Source organism: Bolinopsis microptera, chromosome 11, assembly GCF_026151205.1.
Source record: "Bolinopsis microptera isolate Bmic1 chromosome 11, MBARI_Bmic_1.0, whole genome shotgun sequence".
Taxonomy (NCBI): domain Eukaryota; kingdom Metazoa; phylum Ctenophora; class Tentaculata; order Lobata; family Bolinopsidae; genus Bolinopsis; species Bolinopsis microptera.
The window spans coordinates 4182940-4203920 of NC_087082.1; the positions used below are offsets into that span (position 1 = coordinate 4182940).

The following is a 20981-nucleotide window of genomic DNA, read 5'->3' on the forward strand; positions in this document are numbered from 1 at the left end:
AAGTTGGTCATTCCTTCCCTGGTAAACGAGTAAAGGCTGCCCGTGTCAAAGACATCAATCCGCACCTGTGTGCTGGATTCTCCAACGCTTTCCTTATGTGTGGCACCAACGATCTACGCTGCGAAAACGTAAAAAATGTCTCAGATATTCACGAGGCAGTGTCAACACTGAAGAATAAACTAACGGAAATACGTCAATTGTGTCCACTTACTAACATTTTTGTTGTACCTGTTTTACCATCAAGAATCCATGAAATGAATAAAAATATAATGCTCTACAACAACTTGGTACAGGAGATGATAAAGAACTGTTTTCCTAATATTTGGTTTCAGGGTATGTATGGTTTTTTAGATAACAATAAGCTATTATCTGTTAAGTTCACTAGGGGTAACGACATGATTCACTTAGGAAGTAGAGGTTTAGCTAAGTTTGTAAGCCACATGAAAAACTGTGTGTTTCTGAAGGAAAAGGCGTCTAGGGAGTCAGCACAGAGGGTTGGATCCACTGGTCCAACCTAACCGACACATTACTATGATCATGAAATTAATTAAGGAGGTCTGTGAGCCATGCTCAAGGCCCATCAACATTGGGCAGCCCCTACTAGAATGTGAAGCCTGTCGGACAGCTATTCATACTAAATGTTTTAAAGTAGCAGGTTTCTGCCCCACCAATGGTCTATGGGTATGTAAGGTTTGTTCACTGAACGTGATACCACGCTACAACCCCTTCTCTGGGATGATTAGTGATGGTGGTGATAAATTCTACGATGATGAAGGTGGATGTGATGACGAAACTATTCAAAAAATTTCGAATGTTCTAGACCAATGTCAGAGCTACTTGATTGAAATAAATTTTCGTGCACATACAGAATGAATGGTTAATAATTTAATATATATGTAGACCAAGGTCTGTGCACGGGATGCTTCCTGGAAGAATCCAGTTCTTTTAGCGGGGCACCCTACCTAAAGCCAAATTGAGATATAATAATCATATTCCTAAGAAATAATCAGAAATCGAATACCAATCAAATAATAAGATATATAGGAGTAGTAACCATATTTACTATGCAAAATGCCCCAACCACATAGTGTAAATTTATATAGAATTCAAATTCCATATCATCATTAAACCTCAATACCTAGTCAATATAATAGCCCAAGCAAAATTAAATAACTTCTTATATACCTTACTGTCATACTACAAATTAATTAAACATTTGAAATCTGTTGACCAGAGAATAAATTCTAAGCCTAATGCAAGTGAAACAATTTAGATGCAATAATGAATGCCTAATGTGAGTATCATTTGTCAATGTCCTTGTAAAAAAGTCTGTACAAGAGATATGAGTAACTAATATAGAAGAAAAAACAGGAAGTTGTCGTCTGTTGTAAAATAAATAAAATATCTAGAATATAAATTAGAATATAAAATAACATTCAGTCAATGTGTCGTCAATAAACTGTACAATTATCAAATGTTAAAACTGGGTGATACAGTCACCAAAAATAAATAGTTAAGTTAATAAATTAAATGTGGTCTATAAAACTACCACTAAGTATAATAGGTCAATAAATTAAAAGTGGTTTATAAAACTACCACTGTGGGAACCCCACAGCTGATCTTAATAGGGTAGTCAAGGAGCTTCAAAACTCATGTAACCTTTCATCCACACACTCAAAATTCACATCCTACTTTGTCAACTTAGATGGTAACAAAACCAACTTCGATTGTCTTAACGTTGAACTCAAACGAATTGAACTAAATTTCTCTGTAATTGGTATCGCTGAAACAAACACAGATGAACCTCTTAAAGAACTATACAGAATACCGCAATACAACAGTTTTTATCAGGTCACTCAGGAAAACAAGCTGAAAGGGACTGGTGTTGCCCTCTATGTAGCAAATCACCTTAATGCAGAAGTCATAGAAAATTTTGGCTACTGCACGCCTGATAGTGAATCAATCTTTGTTAAGATCACTCAATCATCCAGCAAGCTCACACTCATCTCAGGGGTCATCTATCGCCCTCCAAATGGTGACATTCATAATTTCCTTAAGTCATTTGATCACATATGTAAACTCCTCCCTAAATCTGGTGTACGTATAATGGGGGACTTTAATGTTGACCTTCTTAAAGTGAATGGTGACGCTGGTCATGGCAACAATAAGAAAACCGTGGAGATCCCTGATAAAATTGCTGCACTTGTCCTGAAAATCAATGAGGAGTTCTGTGCAGAAGGAAACCCTGTAATGAATAGCGTGTTGATCAACCGCTATGAAGAAGGCGAGGGTTATCTGCCTGAACATTCAGACAATGAACCGGTGATACATCCAGAGTCTAGCATATTGACTCTTTCCATTGGAGGTGAATGCAAAGTCCTCTTCACTGAAATGAACAACCCAGTTCACACGCACAAGTGTACTCCAAGATCAGTTTACAGGATGACCAGAAGGAGTCAGGCTCACTACAAGCACTCTATCCAGAAGGGGTCAGTCACTGGTGCAGTACGATATAGTTTCACCTTCAGATCAATAGATGGAAAGAATCGTGCCAGTACTTGTATCTTCTCTGATTCAAATGGAGCAGGTATGAAATTTGGAGAGGATCACAAAAGGAGCTTTGGTAAGTGGCTGCCTGGTCGGAATGTTTGGACTCCTACAATAGATGACATTAACCCATATCTTGCATGTGGATACAAGAACATTGTTATTATGTGTGGTATAAATGATGTTAGAAGACCATCTGTTAAATCTCAGCGTGAAATTTTTGCTATATTTAGTCATCTAGAATTCAAGATTGAGCAAATTCAAGAGGCCAATCCAACTGCCCAAGTATTTCTTTGTCCTCTTTTACCAACTAGAAATGCTGATTTAAATAGGAAAGTTCTTTACTTTATAGAACTTATTCGTCGTGAGCTACTCCCCAAAAACTTTGGTGTCCAGTTCGTTGATGGCTTTGATGACTTCCTTGACAATAACACTGGCTTACTTTGCCTAACCTTGTCCAGGGAGTTTGACAGATATGGCCGAACGGATTACCTGCACCTTAATTGGAAGGGAGTGGCCAAACTTGCTACTTTAATCCGTAATACTGTCCTTGTTAGGATGCATGGAGGGACTGATAGGAGGAAGAGGGGGAGGAGGGACGGTAGAGCTGGTTCAACACTTTATTCTGATGCCGCCAGAGAACAGCCTCGTGTTGAAGGCTATCAGCCTCCAACATGAATGTTCTTAAAAAAGAGGTCTGTGCCCACTGTTTAAAAAGTATTTACTTAGGTCAATCTATAATTGAATGCTATCACTGTAATTGTCCCATTCACTCTAGATGTTTTAACACCAGTGACAAACAAAATAAAAAAGTTGACTTGTACTGCAATAATTGTCTCCACCTAGCAGTAAACCGTTATAACCCATTTAAGCTTCTGAATGATGACAATGATGACAACACTGATGCAGATGATGTAATACGTAAAATCTCTGATGTACTTGAAAGCTGTGACTCATATTCTGTAAAAGACATAAACCGCACCTTTGCTAACGAATTACAAGTGCAAAACTCACTAATATTTCAAAATCTTGATGGCAACAATTCAAACTTTGACTCGCTGGCAATTGAAATAGCTAGGTTTACTAACAAATTCTCTGTAATTGGTCTTGCTGAAACGAATGTAGGCCCTGAAATGAAAAACTTGTACGAACTCACAGGCTATGAGAGCTTCTATCAAGATACCTTCGACTCGAAAGTAAAAGGCTCAGGAGTAGCTCTATATGTCCTGAACTCCTTCAATGCTGTCAAAAATAACAACCTTTCCCAAGTGACAGAAAATCTAGAAACCCTCTTTGTAACTATAGGTAGTCTAGGAAACTCTACTTCTATAGGAGTAATATACCGCCCTCCAAGTGGCAATGCTGAGCAAGCTCTCCAAGAATTGTCGTCAATACTTGATAAAGCACCAAAACATACACACATTGCAGGTGATTTTAACATTAATCTCCATAGTAACCACAGTAGCATTATTGCACAGTATGAAGATGTCCTATTTAGTAGAGGCTTCTTTCCATTGATATCATTAGCAACTCATGAAAAGCCTGGATGTAATGCCTCGTGCATCGACAACATCATTACAAATGACCTAGACTCTGTTACTGCCTCTGGAGTCATAACTGATCACATATCTCATCACCTCCCTATATTTACAATATTTGACTGGGAAATTAGCAAGACCAAAAATATTCACAAGCACACCCAATACTATGACTATTGTAAATCAAACACTGATAAATTTGCTGAAGTCTTGGGTAACAAACTAGACAATGAACCAATTATAGATTTTACTAACTTTCATGATATCTTTAAAAACAGCATTGACGAAACCTGCAAACTAGCTGTACCCAAAACCACTAAGCGCACTATGCAGAACAACCCATGGATTACTGGCGGGATTATAGCCTCAGTAAACCACTGCCATGGGCTGTATGATGACTGGGCGAAAGTCAGGAAAGTTAAGTGTAAACAAGGCGAAACTGACACAAAAGGGGGCACATGCGTGTGTTCTATCTGCTGTAATAAAAGAAACCGTTATGATGACTACAAAGAATATAGAAAGGCTCTAAAAAAGGTTCGTAAAAAAGCTGTATCTGAATATTATTCTGACAAGTTTCTTGAAACTCAGGGAAATTCCAAGAAAACCTGGGAACTGATAAATAAAATTCGTGGCAAACAGAAACGTGATATCAGACCTATATTTACCATAGACAATGAAAAGATAACTGATCGCAGAGTTATAGCTAATGAATTCAATAAGTATTTTGTATCCCTAGCACCTAACCTTAATGCAGCCTACACAGAACTAGGAGAGATACAAATAAATCAGCTTCCAAGTTTCTGTGACTTCTTACCTAAATCGAATACAGCTAATATATATCTACATGACTGCTCACCTGAGGAGGTGGCTAAGATCATATCGGAACTTAAGAATGGCAAGGCTAGCGACATACCAGTACATATAGTAAAGGCAGTATCAGGCAAAATTAGCCCACTACTATCGGTATTGTACAACGAATGTATGCAACAGGGATTTTTTCCAGACGACCTAAAAGTAGGTAAAATAAGTCCAATATATAAGAAAGAAAATGCTGAGCTTCTTGAAAATTACAGGCCTATCTCAACCTTAGCAATATTCGGTAAAATACTTGAAAAAATCATATTCTCCAGGCTTTACAGTTTCTTCCAGTCGCAAGGATTATTATATGAAAATCAATATGGCTTTAGAAAAAATCACTCGACAAGCCATGCACTCAACTTTTCTGTCGACTACATTGAAAAATCTTTAAGAGATAAAAATCACGTACTAGGCATCTTCATTGATTTAAGTAAAGCTTTTGACACAATCTGTCATGATAAACTGCTTAAAAAACTGAATGATTATGGAATTCGAGGGACTGCAAATAAATTGATAGCCAGTTACCTTTCTAATAGACAGCAATATGTTTCAGTACTTGGAGAAGAATCCGAAAAACTGTCTGTAATATTTGGTGTTCCTCAGGGGTCAGTATTAGGTCCCTTGCTTTTCATTATCTACATCAATGAAATATATAGAGTATCAGACCTAGGTAAGTTTATACTTTTTGCCGATGACACCAACATATTTGTTGTAGATAAATGTATAAAAACACTTTACTGCAAAGCTAATAAAATTCTTAAACTTGTTCATCAGTATATGAAGAGTAACTTGCTGCATATCAACATAAAGAAATGTTGCTATATCCACTTTAAGCCGAACTGTAGAAATGAACCAGATTCAAACACCAATGAATTAGAACTGACACTAAATAATATAGTAATTAAAAAGGTGGAGGAAACTAAGTTTCTTGGAGTCATTATTGACCAAAAACTGAACTGGGATGCTCACTTAAGAGCGTTAAACCGTAAATTGAAATGTGAGATAGGTAGACTATGTGGAATTAGACGCTGTGTACCTAAAAAACTATATAAGGACCTGTACCACACCCTTTTTGAATCACACCTATGTTATGGAATATCTGTTTGGGGAGGTGTATCAAATAATAAACTAGAAGCCATATTTAAAACACAAAAGAAATGCATAAGAATTCTCTTTGGTGATAATGATGCATACTTCAATAAGTTCAAAACATGTGCCAGAGTAAGGCCTATCACTAGGGATAAGACCGGTAAAGTTATCAAGCAGATGTTAGGCAAAGATTTCTTTGAACTAGAACACAGTAAACCAATCTGTAACGAGTATAACTTCCTGACTGTCCACAATCTTCATAAGTTGCACTGTTTACTGGAAATGTTCAAAATTAATAAGTTCCAATCACCAATCTCAATGTTCTCTTTATTCAACAGGTCACCAAGACGAGACAACTACTTCATCCCACCCACTCCATCCTCACTATTCATCTATCAATCAACTAGTATTTGGAATCACTGCCGTAAGTCAACAAGTGAAATAGACTTCTCCACTCCCATCAGTATATTCAAGAATAATCTTAAGAAATCTTTGTTAGAACTACAGTCTAAATATGACCGACAACTTTGGTGCAGTTACAACTTTGATGCAAATGAATTATCATTGAAATAGGTTGATTTAGTAAACATAATCACATGAGTAAACCACGGTGTTATTGCAAAAAACCATGACAAGGGTATCAGACCTATATTGATCTAAGAGACGACACAAAACGAATCATCATACAACAAATTTTAAAATCCTGCGGCACAGGATCCTGTTGTTTTCCTACTCTACCTCTCCCAAACCCCTCTCTCCTTCTCCTCTCTTCAGGTTTATTCTTCAATTTTTTTAAATTAGATAGCAGATGTATTTTCTTTTAAATGAAGTAATGGCATTATACATTGATTGGTATCGTATGTATGTTGTGTATAGTGTTTGCTGACTGGGTATATGCTATATATTTTGAGGCTCACGACGTCTCGTCCCATGGGTGGAGTTGTAGGCTGAGTATGTGTTCTCCTTACTTCGTATGGGGAAACATTGACAGGTTTGCCTTAGCCTTTGGGACGAGTGTTTGCCCACCGGGGATCCAAAAATATGATTATCATGGACATTACTTTAACACATAAACTAATCAAACGACTTGAATGATTCCAGAAAATTTTACTAACTGCATTTAGCTAGTTTATAGTAAATACACACGATCGCAGAATAGAGGAGCACAATTGGGTTCTTTGTTCTGCGACTGTGTTTCCTCGGTGGGCCGACAGGTTTTTTGTTGTGTAGTAGTGCTGGGGAAAAAAAAAAAACGCTTTAACTTTCAATGAGAGTACAAATTTTTAATTCTTGACCTTAGTGCCACAGTTTCTGTGGTAAAAACAAATTTATAGTTAAACGTTATATAATGTAGAAGGGCATGATTTACTCACATCACTAAGCATCTGGATGGATAATTAGCACACAAGGATAAACTGACCTTTAAACATGACCACCAACTATACCACGTAACCATAGCTCCGAAATAAATATATTGCTCTACATAGAAACATCTGGCCTGATCCTATCACATTGTGGTCCCCAGGGGTTCGGTAAAGCCCTTACAGGCAACTGGGTCCTTTTACCAGCCACAATAAAATTGGTCATGCCAGTACTGTCATAAACTGTAACCAACTATTTAAAAATTAGACATCTTTAGCTAAATTTTAAATTTTAAGTCATAGAGCAATCTTCTTAATTTTAAAATTTTTAAGAATTATATTTTACCCTAACTATGATGTGGTGGCATTTCATACTTAACTAAATTTCAACTTTGAAAGTAAATAGATTATTAGTGACAACAAATTATAGTTTAAGACATCCATTCTGCATTGTGTTTCCAATATTAGAATTTATGATATGTATTGATTGAATAATTGGTAATAAATTTAACTTTTGTTTTATTAAAAACTTTTGTTTTATTAACTATACTCTTTTTGAAGAATGCTTATTTAGAAATGGTTTCGCTCCTGTTATTTCGATACCTACACATGAGAGACCAAATTGCAAACCATCTTGTATTGACAACATCCTCACAAATGACCCTGGTAACTGTGTTCTCTCAGGTTGTATAACAGATAGAATTGGTGAACATGCTCCAACATTTGAATTCACTGACATCGAATTCGAGGTTGGTCCAAAAAGTGAAAAACATGTCCAGTACTACGACTTCAGCAATGCCAACCTTAATAAATTCCTAACCCTACTGAACACTGACCTCTCAAAGCTCCACACTTCTCATGAATTCTCGGATTTTACTAAATTATTTGATCATGTACTTGATTCAACATGCAAACTTGTAAAGCCAAAAACTACTAAACGGAATCCTATCAATAACCCCTGGATAACAGATAGTATTTCATCAGCCGTTGAAAAAAAAACATGAATTAAAAGATGCCTGGATTACATCTAAAACTAAGGCAAACCCTGATGGAAACCAGGATCTCGAGCAAACCTTCAAGGTATACCGAAGGATCCTCAAATCTGTAATTAACACTGCAAAAAATACTTACTCTTGCAACCAAATCATAGAAAATAAGCACGACCGTAAGAAGACATGGCAAATCATTAATGAACTCAGAGGGAAGTGTAAAAAGAGTATCAAACCCTCATTTATAATCGACAACAGAAAAATAACAGATAGAAGGGTTATTGCAAACGAGTTCAACAAATACTTTAACTCCATTGCCTCCACTCTAAATGAATCAATAGCTGACCTGCCTATACAGGCTTCTGAATTTTCAACATTTGAAGACTACCTCCTGCCATCCAACAACAACTCTATATTTCTAACTGACTGTTCACATACTGAGCTCATGGAAATAATTTCCAAGTTGGAAAATGGCAAATCTAGTGATATCCCAATCCGTGTGATCAAAAAGTCAGCTCATCTAATCTGCCCTGTTTTAGCCCAACATTTCAACAAACTGATGATGAGCGGGGTATTTCCCGATGTATTGAAAGTTGGGAAAGTTACTCCTATATCTAAGAAAGGAAACGAAGAGGATGTAGGAAACTACAGACCTGTCTCTACTCTGCCCATATTTGGTAAGATATTTGAAAAGGTGATATACAGCCGTATCTATAGTTTCGCTTTGTCACAAAATATCCTTGATGAAAACCAATTTGGCTTCCGCAAGTCCCATTCTACTAGCCATGCTGTTAACTACTCTGTTAGGATTATTGAAGAGAGCATAAAAAAACGAAACCATGTTCTAGGAATATTTATAGATTTGAGTAAAGCATTTGATACAATCGACCATAGTACACTCCTAACAAAACTAGATAGGTATGGAATAAGAGGCAATGCAAACTGTCTCATTAAAAGCTACTTATCAAATAGAACACAGTACACAGAAGTCCTCAATGAAAAATCCGAAAACCTCATCATTAAATATGGAGTTCCACAAGGCTCTGTTTTGGGACCGCTCCTTTTTCTTCTATACATAAATGATATTTCCAATTCCTCAGATTTAGGAACTTTCATACTATTTGCCGACGACACCAACATTTTTATTAATGGCAAAACTGTAGAAGAAGCTTATGAGAAAAGCAACAAATTGCTAAGCTGTATAAAAAAGTATATGATCCTTAACAAACTACACATCAACATGTCAAAGTGCTGTTATTGGTTATATGCATTTTAAACCAAAGGCTAGTAACCCAGTAAAATTTCCAGATTCGCTTCAACTCCATATTGATGGCTTTCCGATTAAAAAAACCAAAGCAACAAAGTTTCTTGGAGTTGTTATTGATGAACAGCTTTCCTGGGGGCCTCATATAACAGCACTTAAACGAAAGTTAAACTATGCCTCTGCCACCTTAAATAGAATTAGGGACTCTGTACCGAAGGAACTCCATAAAGACCTATACCACACACTATTTGAATCCCACCTTACATATTGTATCTCAGTTTGGGGTGATGCAGCACTCTTTAGGACAGCAAGTATTTGGTTGTCTCAGAAGCACTGCGTACGGGTCCTCTTTGGTGATAAAGAGGTTGCTCTATCCAGAGCCCTTGCGCTTGCAGTAGCGCGCGCCCGCCTCACTTTTCTTGACTTGTGAAACAAGCGCGCCCGCAGTGGCGCGAAAGCACATGGTTAGGTGAAATAAAGAGGCATACCTAAACAAGTTCCTAACATGTGCAAGAACAAGAGAGTTTGACAGCCAGGCACTTGACCATACATTCTTCTAACTAGAGCACTGTAAACCACTTTTCAAGCAACAAAACATCCTGGCTTTCAAAAATTTATATACATATCACACTTTTATGGAAGTTTTTAAAATACTGAAATTAAGATGCCCAGCATCACTGCAACAGCATTATCAGCCATCTTCTAGAAAGGATTTGATTGAAATAAATTTTCGTGCACATACAGAATGAATGGTTAATAATGTAATATATATTATGTAGACCAAGGTCTGTGCACGGGATGCTTCCTGGAAGAATCCAGTTCTTTTAGCGGAGCACCCTCCCTAAAGCCAAATTGAGATATAATAATCATATTCCTAAGAAATAATCAGAAATCGAATACCAATCAAATAATATGATATATAGGAGTAGTAACCATATTTACTATGCAAAATGCCCCAACCACATAGTGTAAATTTATATAGAATTCAAATTCCATATCATCATTAAACCTCAATAGTCAATATAATAGCCCAAGCAAAATTAAATAACTTCTTATATACCTTACTGTCATACTACAAATTGATTAAACATTTGAAATCTGTTAACCAGAGAATAAATTTCTAAACCTAATGCAAGTGAAATAATTTTGATGCAATAATGAATGCCTAATGTGAGTATCATCTGTCAATGTCCTTGTAAAACAGTCTGTACAAGAGATATGAGTAACTAATATAGAAGAAAAAACAGGAAGTTGTCGTCTGTTGAAAAATAAATAAAATATCTAGAATATAAATTAGAATATAAAATAACATTCAGTCAATGTGTCGTCAATAAACTGTACAATTATCAAATGTTAAAACTGGGTGATACAGTCACCAAAAATAAATACTAAGTATGATAAGTTAATAAATTAAATGTGGTCTATAAAACTACCACTAGGTATAATAAGTCAATAAATTAAAAGTGGTTTATAAAACTACCACTGTGCGAATCCCTTCTCCAGTTAAAACATGTCAGTCATGTGCAAAATCAATCAGAATGGTAAGGTGGTCAAAAAGGGAATATCCTTTCGACATAAATTATATATGCCTCAGATTTAAGAGAATTAGAAGATGCTTAGTTATCGTCGACTATGATTGCAGTGTAAAATTTGTCATATGAATTGTCGACGGTGTAATTAGGGTCTGTTGTTATAGATGAGAGTAGCTGTTTCTTATACGAATCACTTAAGTTTTTAACATCGGGCAGATTTCGTAGATCTGTTGGAACATTATTCCAACATTTTGCCCCCAAGTATTGAAAGTTTTTATGTGATGTTGATCTATTAACATATAGGTTGCAGCTTTCGCCGCTCCTACTACCTCCTGATATGTAACTAAATTTGTTCATAAAGTTTGTAGGACAATTGTCATGGATGATTCTAAACATATAATTTGACAGATGGAGTTGTCGTCTAAGATGGAGTGGTAACCATTTCATGTCTCTATAAACATTAAGGCTGCTCTCTGTTTGTGGAACGTTGAGAGCTATTTTGGCTACCCTTTTGTACAGAGTGTCAAGTTCAGCAAGTTTTGTCTTGCCAGCTCTACAATAGATCGTGTCTAAATAATCGAATTGTGGCAACATGAGTGCATTGGCAAACATTTTCCTATATTTAATGGGTAGAAGTGCTTTGCTTCTATACATGGCACCAATTCTCTTCATGACCTTCCTAATAATATAATCTACATGGCTTTTGAAGTTTAATTTACTATCTAGAATGAGGCCAAGATATTTTGTCTCTTTGCACTCCTTGATTGTGAAAGTTACCTCATTACATTCAATGGTTAATTCATCATGTTGATCAACAGAATCAAACAATAGGAATTCAGTCTTCTTTTCATTGAGTGATAATTTATTAACACTGAGCCATTTAAAGATTGTCATAAGTTCTATTTTCATGTTTATAAATGTGCTTCTGCAGGTTTGATCAAAGAATATGTAAGCAGTCATCGCTTGCTTCAGATTCGTAGATTATTTGTAGTAATTTAGGTTACGAACAACAAAAACGAAAGTAATAATGATGGTAAAAAGGGTAAGAAACAAAATGATTAACAATTCAATTACTTACAAAATACACTTCCTAATTACTCTGACTTATACCGCCCTACATCTAAGTTGTAAAACACACGCCCTTACTCTACGTTCACCTATCACGGTTAACCATCGTTAACCGTCTCTAACGGAGTCTTACCCTTAAACTACACTTACATAACACTTTCAGTCCTCGCTGACCGTCCTTATATCAGGCCCAAATCCACTATAGTTAATTCTCTCCACTCTCTCTACGCTTAAGCCAGACTGCTCATGTCCTCCGCACAGTTCACTAACTACAGTCTACGATAATGCTCTCTCCAGGACCCTAAAGTAACAGGTCCTGGCTCCAAAGTAACCTACATCAATGGCCCTCGAATCGGGCAAACTCAATCTCCCTCTGCCAGGTCCAGTCCCCAGATATAAATACTGCCGCGTCCGTGGTTTTTCGCCCGACCTCTCTAACCAGACTCACGTGCCCCTGCTCACAACTTTGGCAGCTGGTCTTATCTCCCACTAAAGCTTCATTGTCCCGAGTCCAGGTGTTACGACTATTCATCTTTTATCCAAAGCTTCCTGTCTGATGACCTCTCTTAGAACTCACATCTTTTAGGAGCTATCTTCATCTACACAAAGGCTTTACGTCTGAGGTTTCCTAAATTCATTGTCTCTCCTCTAGAGGGTGATATATTTCTCGTCTGCCCAGGTGAGGTTCCACCCATTATCGCCATTGTCTTCTCTTTCCCTAACTTTCCCTAACCACAGACCAGAACTGGATGTTCCACTTCCACTGCCTTATTACACAATACTGCCTTATTACACAATACTATATAAAATCTATTAAATAATCACTGCTTACAAATAGTGCACCATCATCTGCAAATAGAAAGGGCTTAGATCGGTTACAGGCATAAATGATGTCATTTATGAAGATACTAAATAATATAGGCCCAATGATGCTTCCTTGTGGTACACCACTCAGAACTTCTAAAAATGAGCTTATTTTGCCATTGATCCTTGTGCATTGATATCTATTACATAATATGCCAATTTTTGAAGCAATATTTCATGATTCACTGTGTCAAAGGCCTTCTTAAGATCAAGAAAGATGATTCCTGGCTTATAAGACTTAGATTTACTCATATATATTTCGTCCATCAGATCGTACATCAAATAAGTTGTGGAGTGATTTTTCCGAAAGCCATATTGATGCCGGATGAAAAGTTTGTTCTCTTCCATGTAATCAGTGAGTTGCTTGCCGACAAAGTATTCTATAAGTTTTCCTATAAGTGGAAGGATGGATATTGGCCTGTAATTATTAGGATCATCTTTCATTCCTGCCTTATGGATGGGAGTTACTCTAGCTTTTTTACAAAGGGTTGGTACAACACCTGTATTAAGGCTCAAATTGACAATATGGGTCAGTGGTTCAACTATGTGTGGTACAGCTTGCTTAAGTAAAAATAGAGGCACATCGTCATATGAGGCCTTGTCATTCTTGAGCGTTTCGACATACATTAGGATATCAGTTTCATTTATTTCTTGGAATCTATCAAATGAGATGTTAGAAGTTCTAGGAGATAAGAAGTTATTTAATTTTGCTTGGGCTATTATATTGACTATTGAGGTTTAATGATGATATGGAAGTTGAATTATATATAAATTTACACTATGTGGTTGGGGCATTTTGCATAGTAAATATGGTTACTACTCCTATATATCATATTATTTGATTGGTATTCGATTTCTGATTATTTCTCTAGGAATATGATTATTATATCTCAATTTGGCTTTAGGTAGGGTGCCCCGCTAAAAGAACTGGATTCTTCCAGGAAGCATCCCGTGCACAGACCTTGGTCTACATATATATTAAACTATTAACCATTCATGCTGTATGTGCACGAAAATTTATTTCAATCTAGGAGGTAAAAAATCAGTAAAACTAACTCTTTCAATATTGGGGGCCTGATTTTGTAATCTTGATCCAACATTTGCAAAATGAAAGTTAAATAGCTCAGGATCATTCTCATTGATAGTTTGACAATTAGTTGTACCAGGGGTCATATGTGATGCCAGTTTGATAGTTTTCCATATCCCTTTAAGATCATTCTTGGCACTTTTAACTTGTAGATCATCGATTACATTAGCCTTTTTGCAGGTTTTAGCTAATTTATTTCTAATATTTCTCTGAATCTTGTAGCAATCCCAGGCCTCATTACACTTTATACATTTGCTACATGTACCACATTTATTGCAATTTCCATTGTCTCTCTTATCCTTCTTTTTACGGAATTTCTTTAGAAGAAAATGTGTATGATTAATGGCATTTAAAAGTTCAGTAGAAGGTTTATGTATGAACTTTTCATGCCTTTCTATGGTCTTGCAAGGGAAGAAGGTTGCATATGCCTGTTCAATATGATGACAAAGGCCAGCAGTGATAGCTTCAACATCTGTACTTTCCAATAAGTGGACTGTAATCAGAACAGGTACCTAGATAGTCTAAGAATTGTTTAACATTACGTTTACAATGATTTCTAATTTCAACCTTTTCTAATTTAGGAGCTATAGGTACTTTACAATCTACTTCACACATAATAGCTTGATGATCCCCAATACGTTCATCAAGAACAGAAGATTGAACAAAATCTGCATAACAGTTAGTGAATATTACATCAATAGTAGTCTGGGTAAAATTGTCTCCACGTTTAGCAACTCTAGTTATCCCTTGAATGGTTTGAACTAGATTGTAACATCTCAAGGTCATATCTAATTTTTTGTACTGGGTGGATGAGATATTATTCTGGTCAATGTTTATATCCCCAATCCAGATAACCTTTTTCCCATTCAATTTTTTCATGCAAAAATGAATGTACTCAATAAAGTTATCAACACTGCAATAATTTCCAGAGCGATAGAAGCAGCAAACATTGATCTTGCTATTCTTAAGCTTCACCCATAATGCTTCAATGTTATCAAGCTTACTATCCATAACTAATTCTGTGTAAGCTAGTTTTTTGTTTATCATTAAGCCACAACAGGCCTCCCCCAGCCTCGGATCTTAGGATTAGATTTGCAAAAATTCCTGAGACACAGGTGCAAAAGTTAAGACAGCAGAATAATCCTAAGACAAAATTTAAGAAATCCCGAGACAGCGAAAAAACCTGAGACAAAATTTAAGAAATCCCGAGAAAGCGAAAAAACCTAAGACAAAATTTAGGAATCCTGAGACGCGCGAAAAAACCTGAGACAAAATTTAAGAAATCCCGGGACAGCGAAAAATCCTGAGACAAAACTTAAGAAAACCTGAGACAGCGAAAAATCCTGAGACAAAATTTAAGAAAACCTGAGACAGCGAAAAATTTTTAGATACAATTTATACAATAGCCACAAGAATATACATGGATATTACATCTTTTAATTTCTTGCAAAGAATATAATAAATACAATATTACTAGGTATAGTAGGAATGTCAATAAGTCAATAGAATTTGTCTGAAACCTCTATGTGCCTGCTAATGAAGTGAGTATCCCAGATCATATCTTTACAGGTAGGACTGTATAATGGGGGCCCGATGTTATAGCGGACATCATCTCCCCCCCCCCCCCCCCCCCCCTTACCCCTTCTTACCCCCAGTTCCATAGCTGATATTATGCCAAATTATTGGACGGAGATCGTCAACTAATATTTATTCGGATATTTCTCCGGTTTGCAGTTCTATAACCTTATCCGGAGACCATCTACGGTAATTTTGTTGATTCTAACAGAGCAAAGTGCAAAGAAACTGCCACAAACTGCTACAATCTCCGAGAAATCTACTTATTGAGTTATTGACTAGCTTGCTAAAATTCATCGGCAAATTACCGCTGCTCGAGTTACCTAGCCAGGCCCATTTCAGTTTTGAGTACTGGAGTCGGTTATCTAGTCAAAGCCTAGCTTTTTTGTAACTTGCAAGTGCTTTTGCGGATTCGATTTTCAAATAGTCGTGGATTTCGGCAAATAGTCGTGGATTTCGGCGATATTTTCAGATTATTCTTCAATGTCCTCAAACCTGAGCACTGGGACTACTTAAATTTTTGCTACTATCTGAATGATTTGCTCAAGCTACTGGCTCGCTAGGTTCAAAGGTTTATTTCCTATTTATCATGAAAAAAAAAATTATGCTGGGTAAAAGTTTACACGGTGTTCACCCAGGTTTGAACTCCCGACCACGCGCAGAGCTAGCCAATCGCCTAGCCGCTAATATAAGCTACTCTGGTGATGTACTCACGAAATTTTTGATGTACTTATTTATTCACCCCTTCTTACCCCCAGTTCCATAGCGGATATTATGCCAAATTATTGGACGGAGATCGTCAACTAATATTTCTTCGGATATTTCTCCGGTTTGCAGTTCCATAACCTTATCCTCTTTTCAGAGTTTCAAGACCATTCTCACACATTCTCATATACCTGGATTGACGAGTAAACCAGTACAGTAGGGAGTAAAACGAAAGATTAGTTGTCGTTTTAGCATATTAGAAAGTAAACTTTGTAATAATAAATTAGTTACGAAGCACACTGTACATCCAAAATAAATGAAGTAATAAGCGATAAATAGTTATTGCTCAATTGAGGTGAAGTTAAGTGTGTTTATTTCTCCACGGGCAGGTTCATCAGAGCTTTCCAAAGGTAGGTTTTAACCAGCCATCTCATTTCTGGAATTTTTTGTAGCTTTTAATCAGATTAACCCCCCCAGTTCCATAGCGGATATTATGCCAAATTATTAGACAGAGGTCCATTTCTACGGTGATGATTCTCCGGCTCCGTCTACTGTATTATACGGAGATGAAGCTCTCCGGGAATTTCTCGGAGATTGTAGCAGTTTGTGGCAATTTCTTTGCACTTTGCTCTGTGAGAATCAACAAAATTACCGTAGATGGTCTCAGGATAAGGTTATGGAACTGCAAACCGGAGAAATATCCGAAGAAATATTAGTTGACGATCTCCGTCCAATAATTTGGCATAATATCCGCTATGGAACTGGGGTAAGAAGGGGTAAATATATATTTACATCAAAAATTTCGTGAGTACATCACCGGAGTAGCTTAGCGGCTAGGCGATCGGCTAGCTCTGCGCGAGGTCGGGAGTCCAAACCTGCGTGAACACCGTGTAAACTTTTACCCAGCACAATTTTTTTTTTCATGATAAATAGGAAATAAACCTTTGAACCTAGCGAGCCAGTAGCTTGAGCAAATCATTCAGATAGTAGCAAAAACTTAAGTAGTCCCAGTGCTCAGGTTTGAGGACATTGAAGAATAATCTGAAAATATCGCCGAAATCCACGACTATTTGCCGAAATCCACGACTATTTGAAAATCGAATCCGCAAAAGCACTTGCAAGTTACAAAAAAGCTAGGCTTTGACTAGATAACCGACTCCAGTACTCAAAACTGAAATGGGCCTGGCTAGGTAACTCGAGCAGCGGTAATTTGACGATGAATTTTAGCAAGCTAGTCAATAAATAGATTTCTCGGAGATTGTAGCAGTTTGCGGCAGTTTCTTTGCACTTTGCTCTGTGAGAATCAACAAAATTACCGTAGATGGTTTCCGGATAAGGTTATGGAACTGCAAACCGGAGAAATATCCGAAGAAATATTAGTTGACGATCTCCGTCCAATAATTTGGCATAATATCCGCTATGGAACTGGGGGTAAGAAGGGGTAAGGGGGGGGGGGGGATGATGTCCGCTATAACATCGGGCCCCCATTATACAGTCCTACCTGTAAAGATATGATCTGGGATACTCACTTCATTAGCAGGCACATAGAGATTTCAAACAAATTCTATTCACTTATTGACATTCCTACTATACCTAGTAATATTGTATTTATTATATTCTTTGCAAGAAATTAAAAGATGTAATATCCATGTATATTCTTGTGGTTATTGTATAAATTGTATCTAAAGATTTTTCGCTTTCTCAGGTTTTCTTAAATTTTGTCTCAGGATTTTTCGCTGTCTCAGGTTTTCTTAAATTTTGTCTCAGGATTTTTCCCTGTCTCGGGATTTCTTAAATTTTGTCTCAGGTTTTTTCGCGCGTCTCAGGATTCTTAAATTTTGTCTTAGGTTTTTTCGCTGTCTCGGGATTTCTTAAATTTTGTCTCAGGTTTTTTCGCTGTCTCGGGATTTCTTAAATTTTGTCTCAGGATTTTTCGCTGTCTCAGGATTTCTTAAATTTTGTCTTAGGATTTTTCGCTGTCTTGGGTTTCCTTAAATTTTGTCTCAGGATTATCTGCTGTCTTAGGTTTCCTTAAATTTTGTCTTAAGACTTTTCGCTGTCTTAGCTTATTTTGACATCTCAGGTTCGCTTAAATTTTGTCTCAGCTTTTTTTGCAGTCTTAGCTTTTCTTAAGCAGTTTGTCTTAGGAATTTTTGCCAATCCAATCCTAAGATCCGAGGCTGGGGGAGGCCTCACAACCACCCCTAGAACTGTTTGGCCTGTCGCATCGCATAAGGTTGAAGGAGGAAGGAATATTTATGGTGTCTGTGTCAATAGTATCATTAAGATTCATCTCATTTAGGGAAAGTATGTCTAATTTATGATCTCTAATAAGTTGGGAAAGTTCATTACTTTTAGCTAAATTAAGAAGCCCTCCTTGAATGTTACAATGACCAATGCAGAGGTTTGTGAAACCTATCAGCTGCATTATTAAAATTTGTCATCTTGTGAATCTTATTAATTCACAATGGAATGAATAAAAGTTGTAAAGTTGTGTTTAAACTAAAAAACAGAATAAAAGCAGGTTGTATTTGTCTGGATGTCGTACTGTAAAAATAAAACTGATGGTAGGAGTGTTATGTCAGTATTCAGCAGTATTCTAATGGTGTGCATGATACTTCAAGTGCCTTGCTAATTTAACTATGCCATAATCATTGAGATGGACATTATCCTCTCCATAACTACTAAAAAATGACGATTTTCTAAAGCCTTTCTTATCACTAAACAAGAAACGATTTGTCTCGGTTGAGAGCAGTTTTACATAGGTGTATTTCTTTGCAGATTTGATATACATCCATTGATATCTGTTATAACCTTGTTTCTGGAGAAACTCTCCCGAGGTAATAAGTTAACAATTTTAATATCAGCTCCAGGTGCCCACTTGTGAAGGAAAAGTACAAGTTTTTCAATACAATTGTTTGTAAAGTCAAGAGCTCTAGCATCACCAGAAAAACTATCAGGGCACAGAAGTTTAGTCCTCATGTTGCGAGGGCTGTTCAGGATAGAGTCCACGTCATTTGTACCACACATAAGTACAATGCTTTTCACATTATTGGTATTAAGAGTGTCTTTTCTTACATCTGATCGAAACCGTTCATTGATTGCATTGGCTGTGGCACCAGGGTAGCTGAATACATGTGCCTCATGTTGTTTGGACGATAGCTTTTCTCCCTCTAATTTGGAGAACATACTAGAGCTAATGTAGACACACAAAGATTTACCAGAATGTTCTATCGATCTAGTCTTAGGGGCCGAGGGTTCAGTGTTCTTAACTTGACTGGAAACATCAGACAGAGTAGATAAGGTTGCGCTGCCATCAATTAGGCGCAGAGTAATGCTTATTCTCATGGTTTCAGACTTGTCCTGGATGAGGCTGTGTTCAAAGCTGGTCTGGGATTGTCTGGTCATATTCATTATGTCACCATGGGAGAGGGTGAGGTCAGCAATATGAGCTCTAAGTTTGGATCTGAAGCTTAGGACTCTAGTAGCCCCTAAAGAGATGGTGGAGATCATGGAGCCTGGTGAAATTGACCTCTCGTCATCCGAGTGAAAGGGAATTCCTTGCTGACCATTTCTATACTTGGTAATCATAGCACTATTGAATTTCAACTTTGGGAACTGTGAGCGTAAGCGTTCTAAAATAGACTTTAGGTAGGGATTGTCTGCTACTGGCCTTGTGTTATGAAAGCCTCCATTGTAAGCGTAGGGAAAGTCCCCATAATATGCAACTGTCCTATTCTCAAACTCATGAGTATAGTGGGTTTCTATATCTAACTTGGCAGTGTCAACAAACTGAAAAACTCCTCGACTCAAGTCTTGGTATGGAATGATAGAGTTGGTCACACCATTGACACCATTTACAGAGTGTTTGGGATTTTCCGAATTGATAATTTCTGCTGAATGTTCACTGTCTTCTGCTAATTTGGATAGCTCTTGGGTTAACTCAGAAACAAGATGCGAGGATGAGCTATTACTGAGGGGAACTTTGATAGAATGTTCACAGTGATCAGGTACCTGGGGCAACACAGGGACAAGTGAACTATTGCTGAGGGGAACTTTGAGTGCACTGTCACTTTCTGATAATTGTTTATAGAGAATAGAAATTTGCCGACGAAGACGATCATTCTCTCTTAATAGAGTTAAACAATTTGAACATTTATCAGTAGGACGAGAGCCATTACTGAGGAATTTAACAGCATTCCCTCGATATCTCAGATTGTAATCTCTTGAGCCAAGTTCTGGTATTCTAGACATAGTTTATCACAAAAAGATGCTACTGTTCGAAATTTAGTTAATGATTACAGTACCTTTGTAGCACTCCGGAGGATAAGGATAAGTGATGTCTGATAATCTTTAGGTGATAGATGGGAGTAAACTGCTTTAAAAATCGATGTCTGATAGTCCTTAGGATGTCTTTAAGATAACTTTATCATGCAACAACCATTTACATTGACATACAACCTGTAATGGTCGTTACATTTATCGAGGCATTAGTTCCAATTCC

General features: G+C 37.0%; 1 protein-coding gene across 1 annotated transcript in view; it reads right to left on the minus strand.

Annotated features, from left to right (window-relative positions):
* LOC134822681 (inositol polyphosphate-5-phosphatase A-like) overlaps positions 1-20981 on the minus strand; it is a 47496-nt gene that overhangs the window by 25067 nt on the left and 1448 nt on the right. The window lies entirely within an intron of this gene.